The sequence below is a fragment of the Triticum aestivum genome, chromosome 2B, assembly GCF_018294505.1.
Source record: "Triticum aestivum cultivar Chinese Spring chromosome 2B, IWGSC CS RefSeq v2.1, whole genome shotgun sequence".
In the NCBI taxonomy this organism is placed as follows: domain Eukaryota; kingdom Viridiplantae; phylum Streptophyta; class Magnoliopsida; order Poales; family Poaceae; genus Triticum; species Triticum aestivum.
The window spans coordinates 94778758-94785606 of record NC_057798.1 but is presented as its reverse complement, the minus strand read 5'-3'; positions in this window follow the sequence as shown (position 1 = coordinate 94785606).

Sequence of the window (6849 nt, the reverse complement as noted above, 5' to 3'; positions counted from 1 at the left end):
AAATTAAATGTTTTAATGATATGATATTAAAATGTTATTATCGTACTATTATGTTTAGTGGTTGTTTGGATAGCAAGTAATTACCATCGGTTTTGTCATAACTTGTAAAAGAATTAGATTTTACTAATAGTGGCTTTTCCAAAAGCTCAGTTTTTGCATGTTACGAGAATCAGTTTAGGATATTTTTGGGATAGTTAGATAAAAGCAAACAGAGTTTTAGTTTGTGACGCTCGTAGACGAGTTTGAGAAAAAATAGACCTGTAAATACCGACAACCCCGGAAAGTCTAAGAAAATGAATTTAAAAACAAACCGAATATTTGTAACGAAAATACGATTATTATTTTAGTCGTATGATATGTAAATGTTGTCATCGTACTACTACTAAATGTTCAGTTACTAATTGTTTGAAATGTAAGCATGTATGTTGGTTAGGTACCATGGAAAATTTAGTAGTGTACTATGGGAACGTCTTACGCGACGGTCCTTTCGGAGTGGATGTGTCCTTGTGCGAGCCGACTACAGTTGTAGTTAGAGACATGGTCAACGTGGGTTACGCAGCTGTCAGAAGGTGCATCCGAGCGGTGTTTGGCCCAGGGATGCAGGGAAAAAAATGACAATGGAGGCCTTCGTTGCTGACGGAGCAAATGATGGGACAACTGCCTGTTGGGGTTTGTGGCCTGTCACAGGTGATCAGTCGTGGGGGTCGTACACGAGGTTTGCAAGCAATCCCAATAACCCAGTGTTTGGTCAGCCGATGGTGTATGTGGAGTTCATTTCAGTCACTGATGTTGCCGGGTGCAGTAGCAGGGGCGGTGAGGTCGAGTTGGCCATCACATTAGCCCCTAGCATCGGCCCATCGAAACCGACGGGCGACCAGCCTGTGTATGACACATGATATTGGTCTGCGGCCATTGACATGAGTGAACACGTGGAGGAATTGCCGGAGGCGCTCGATGATGACGACCACTCTTCCGCGTCTTCCGAGTCAAGCGAAGAAGAATATGTTCCTCCCCAGAGGGCGGTCGTGGCGTCACTGCAACTTGGGTTTTTACAGGATATGAGCATCACAAATGAATTTCACTCTGTTTCTGGCCTAGAAGCGGGGAGCCTGGTGGTTGGGCAGGTTTTCCCAGACAAGAAGTCTGCTTACCAAGCAATTAATAGGTATGCAATCGCCCTCCACCGCCAGCAAAAAGTGAAGCAGTCTGATAAAAAAGAGTTGAAGGTCATATGCATCCACACCGCGAAAGGTTGCCGCGGAAGAGTTCTCGCTAGACTAAAGCCTGGGGGTATGTCAGTCATGGCATATCACAAAAATAGTGCAGCATAGCTGTGAGCAAACTGGGACTCTTTCAAATCACTGCAATGTGACGGCAAGATATGTGGCACATGCGATGGAAACGATCATGCAGGGAAGTCTCAACATTAGTGTTAGGGCTTTGCAAAAAGATGCAGAAGATCAGATTGGCTTCCCTGTCAGCTACAACAAGGCTAGGCGTGCGAAGGAAAATATATTCAAGAACTTGTATGGAACCTATGAGGAGGCCTATTCTTATGCCCCCGGAATGCTTCATCAGATAGCAAGTGCTAATAGGGGGACTCAAATTTGGCGGAGAAAATGTCAGAACCCAAAGAACCCGGTTGAGCTAATCCTGAACCGCTTATTCCGGGCATTCGCCCAGACTATACAAGCCTTCAGGCACTGTCGCCCGCTATTATCAGTTGATGGTACCTTTCTCACTGGAAATTACAAGGGCACACTATTGGTGGCGATTGCAGCAGATGCAAATAATCAACTTCTTCCTATTGCATACGCACTGGTCGAGAGCGAGAACAAAGATAGCTGGTTGTGGTTCCTGAGCTGCGTGAAGATGGGTGTTGTGAAAGAGCGTTTAGGTGTTTGCATCATCTCTGATCGCAACACAGGATTATTAAGTGCTCTCAACATAATTAAGCAGTCGTCAGAAGAGTGGAAGTGGCCTGATCTAGAGGGAAGGTGGTGCATGCGGCATTTGGCAGCAAACTTTTACTCTAAATTCAAGAATAAGGATTGGTTCAAGTTATTCAAGAGGATGTGCATGCAGAAAACTCAAGCCAAAATGAATGGCATCTGGGCAGGTATCAATGGTGAGATCGAGCACGCGGCCTTGCCGCAGAGAGAAGACCGGAGGGGTCAAAGGACGGCCATAAATTTGAGCCAGTGGATCGGCGAGAATTGCCCTGATTTGTCCAAGTGGGCGCAGGCTCACGACACCGGGGCTCAGTATGGAATAATGACCAGCAACATGTCAGAGGTGTACAATGGTGTTCTTAAAGGGGTGAGAGCCTTGCCTATCACAACCCTAATTGAAGAAACTTGGAATCGGACCCTGTCATACTTTGCAGACAGGGTTACCGTGGCTAAAGCACAAGTTGAATTGAACAAGCCATGGTCCGAGAAGATGCAAAGACATCTGGATGAGAAAGCAAAGAAGTCCCAAAGTGAAATGATCGATACGGTTGACTAGAGGGGGGGGGGGGTGAATAGGCAACTAACAATTTTTAAGCATTTCTTTAACAAATTAAACCTTGCGACAAAGTAGGTTGTCTAGATATGCAACTAAGTGGACAAGCTATATGATGCAATGACAACTAGCACACAAGCAAGCAATAGATACAACACAAGTAAGCTTGCAAAAGTAAAGGCACAAAATAACCAAGAGTGGAGCCGGTGAAGACGAGGATGTGTTACCGAAGTTCAATCCTTTTAAGGGGAAGTACGTCTCCGTTAGAGCGGTGTGGAGGCACAATGCTCCCCAAGAAGCCACTAGGGCCACTGTAATCTCCTCACGCCCTCACACAACGCGAGATGCCGTGATTCCACTATTGGTGCCCTTGAAGGCGGCGACCGAACCTTTACAAACAAGATTGGGGCTATCTCCACAACACTTGGAGGCTCCCAACAACACCACGAAGCTTCACCACAATGGAGTATGGCTTCGAGGTGACCTCAACCGTCTAGGGTGCTCAAACACCCAAGAGTAACAAGATCCGCTAGGGATTAGTGGGGGGAATCAATTTCTCTTGGTGGAAGTGTAGATCGGGGCCTTCTCAACCAACCCCGAGCAAATCAACAAGTTTGATTGGCTAGGGAGAGAGATCGGGCGAAAATGGAGCTTGGAGCAACAATGGAGCTTTTGGGGGAAGAGGTAAGTCAACTTTGGGAAAGAAGACACCTTTATATAGTGGGGGAAACAATCCAACCGTTACCCCCCCAAACAGCCACGCACAGAGCGGTACTACCACTTGGGCAGGGCGGTACTACCGCTCCCTTCCAGCGGTACTACCGTGCTGACGAGGAATGCAGGGTCCTGGCCCCAGAGCGGTACTACCGTGGAAGTATTGGCGGTACTACCGCTTGGAGCGGTACTACCGCCCCTACTGCCGCTACTAGTACCGTAAAACCCGACACGAAAAACAGTAGTCGAGAATCGAGGCGGTAGTAGCCCGGAACCACTGCGGTACTACGGCCAAAGTTCGCAAGCGGTACTACCGCTCGGGGAGCGGTACTACCGCTTGACGAGCTTCGGCGGTACTACTGCTGAGGACCGCGGTACTACCGCTGGGACAGGACAGGCAGGCACAGATTAGGAAAGATAGCTCCAATGAAGCGGAAAGAAGCATCGGGTGTGATAAGGATGTGTACGTGTTGTTTCCACCCTAGCCTTACCAAAGTGGATCCCCTCTTGATAGTACGGTGATTCCTACGAAACTAGACCACCAGCAAAGAAACGAGGGAGCTACACCGTCTTGAATAAAACACCGAGGGGAAGTAATCGTCTCGTGCCAAAGGATGAATCTCTGAAAGAACTCAACGCACACGATTAGTCCGCAAAAGCATTGTAATCAATCACCAAAACATCTTGGGGATAAATATGCCCTTACAATCTCCCCCTTTTTGGTGGATTGATGACAATACGGGATTTGCACAAACAGGAAAGATATAGGATAGGCACAAAGCCCCACCGTCCTAAAATGTAGAAGGGCTCCCCTGGATATGTGCTGTCTAGATAAGTGCTTTGGACTGCACGACACAGATACCAGGATCAACGCTCCCCCTACATTTTAGAGACCAACTACCTAAGCAGGATATATGAGAGCAACATAGATAACAGGATAAGCATGCAACTCATAAGCTAGATAGACATAGATAATGATACTCGAAAGATAAGGTAGCATATGTCTCACACCATATGACTGGAACTTAGGTCTCACTGACACAAACCAGACACAAACCAAACCAGGCAAACTGCAAGAAAACACAAACGACGGAAGACACAACACAAATCCCTAAACTCTCTCCCCCTTTGGCATCGAGACATCAAAAAGGAGAGGGAGTGTTGCTATAGCTCCAGGTGATAGCAAGAGAGGGACTCAAATATCAGGTCTCAGCGGGATCGTCTGTGCCACCATCGTCGGTCGGGAAGTGCTCGACATCAGAATCGGTCCACGGGCAGTGCTGCTGAATCGATTCCTCCTCCTTAGTAAGCTGGTCCTCAGATCCACTATTAACGGTGGCACCCAACTGGCGCATGAGCTCCTTGTGACGACGACGAGCCTTCTTCTCACCCACACGAGTCATGTACTGACCGTGAGCCTCCATGCAGAACAACTTCTTCATCTTGAGCTTGAGCTTCTTTGCCCAAGAGGGCTCTGCCGCAGAAGGCACATAGTCATCATCATCCTCAGCATCAGCCTCAGCCTCCTCCTCGGTCTCCATGGCAGTAGCAGACGAAGGAACTCAAGATTTAGGGACCTGAGAGCCCCAGTTGTCCTTCTTCCTCAGACGCTTGATGTCGTGAGAAACCAACTCCCCGGTCTCTAGCATCACCTTGGGATAGACACGACCCCATGCCTTCTCAATAAGCAGCATGATGAACGGACCATAAATCGGGCACTTGCGCTCGGAGATAGCAGATAAAAGCTCAGACCACATAACATGGGATATATCCAGGGACTCTCCGGTGTTTTGTTCCTTCTCACGCTAGCAGAAAAGAAGCATGTCCATGAGATAAGAATGAACCATATCCAGATTCCCGATGCGAGAGAAAAGGGTCTCGCGGAAGACACGGTGAAGAATGTCCAGAAAGGCAGGAAGCTCATATGTTTCCTTCTTCGTCTCAGGGTTGATCTTCAAAGTGCAGTACGGCCATAGAGCTTGCTTGTGAGTGGCGGAGGTGTTGCGGTGTGGGCGAAAGCCAACAGGAGACGCAAGCCCTTGATCTTCCACCCCAATCAATTCCATGAACGCCTTCCACTTGACTGAAAGCAACTTGCCATTGGTCATCCAAGTCAGTGTCCTGTCCTCATCAGTCTCGAGATGAACCGTGGCATAGAATTGGGCCACAATATCAGCATCATAATCTTTGTTGAATTACATGACACCAAGAATGTTTAGTTGAGTGCACATCTGAAGAGCTTCACCAAAGTAATCAGGATCCTTCTCCATATGGTCGGTGTCGATGGAGTGCATGTTAACAAAGAGGTTCTTCTTGGCCTTGAGAACATCAAAGAAGATGGCAAACTGAAACCTGTTCCAGAATGGACGGTTGACCAAAGTGGGATCTTTGTCTGCCTCATAGGGGTTGCGGCGATGTCTTGCCCAGAACTCCTTGGCTGGCATTTCTGGCACAATTTTGCCAGATTGCTTCGGCTTGACACCAAGCTTCTTCTGGAGTTGGGGTGGAGGAGGAGCACTTGAGGAACCTCCTACAGACTCAGTAGTGCAGTACCGCTTGGAGATGGCACGACCGGGGTTGACACGCCGAGCCTGATGCTCAGGAAGCTCATCACCCGGAACCACACACAAGAACACGCAAACAACCAGAAATAACGAGCATAAGCCACCAAACACAACCAAAAAGGATCACTGATTAGAAAAAGTATGGTGGAATCTGGTAGAGAGCGGTAGGGCCGTGACCTGTGAGCGGCAGTACCGCTCCAAGCGGTAGTACCGCTCCAGAGGGAGAGGTAGTACCGCTCGAGACAGGAAACAACAGTTTCCTACTGCCGTGGTCAGATCCGGCACTACCGTCCTACCAAATTCGAAAATACTCCTACCAAACACCAATCCAAACTGCCTAGAAGCCTTCTCCATCCTACTCAAGCCTAGATTTGGCCAAAAATCTAAAGATGCAACTACTATTGCCCCTAAGATGCTAGATTGGAAATATAGACAAGAAGAGAGAGGGAACGGGGGCAATATCGGCATCCATGGCAAGAGGACAAGGTGGGGATCGTCTCCACCGAAGGAAATGGAGAGGAGCGCTCCGGAGAGGGAGATCCGCCAGAGCCCTCCCGCGGCGCCGGTTGCTGGAGAGACGAACAGGGCGTGGGGGCGAGCGAATGGGTATGGGGGAGAAGAAAACTCCCCCTGCCCCCGATATAACCCCCCTGCCCCCGCCTCGCAGCAGTAGTACGGCGCTGGTGGGTGGTAGTACCGCTTAGAGCGGTAGTACCGCACACCACCAGCGGTAGTACCGCTCAGCAACCACAGGCCTCTAGACACATGGCTTAAGCTCAAAAAGAACGAAAAAAACACAACCAAGAAAGAGGAAAGACCAGCAAGGCCACAAACACAGTAACAACGGACCAGAACACACTTCTTCAAGAGAGGGCGGTGGCCGAGGCCACCTATGTTCGAGTCAAGAGGTATGGCGTCGCGAAGATTTTAACCTTGGACCCATGACCAAAACTCATCCTTGAAGCACTAGTACCATAAAAATATGGTTAAAGTGGAAGACTAGATCAATTTATGCATAATGGGGGGAGGGAGAGTTCATTGAGAGAACAACACTCCCCCTATGTCC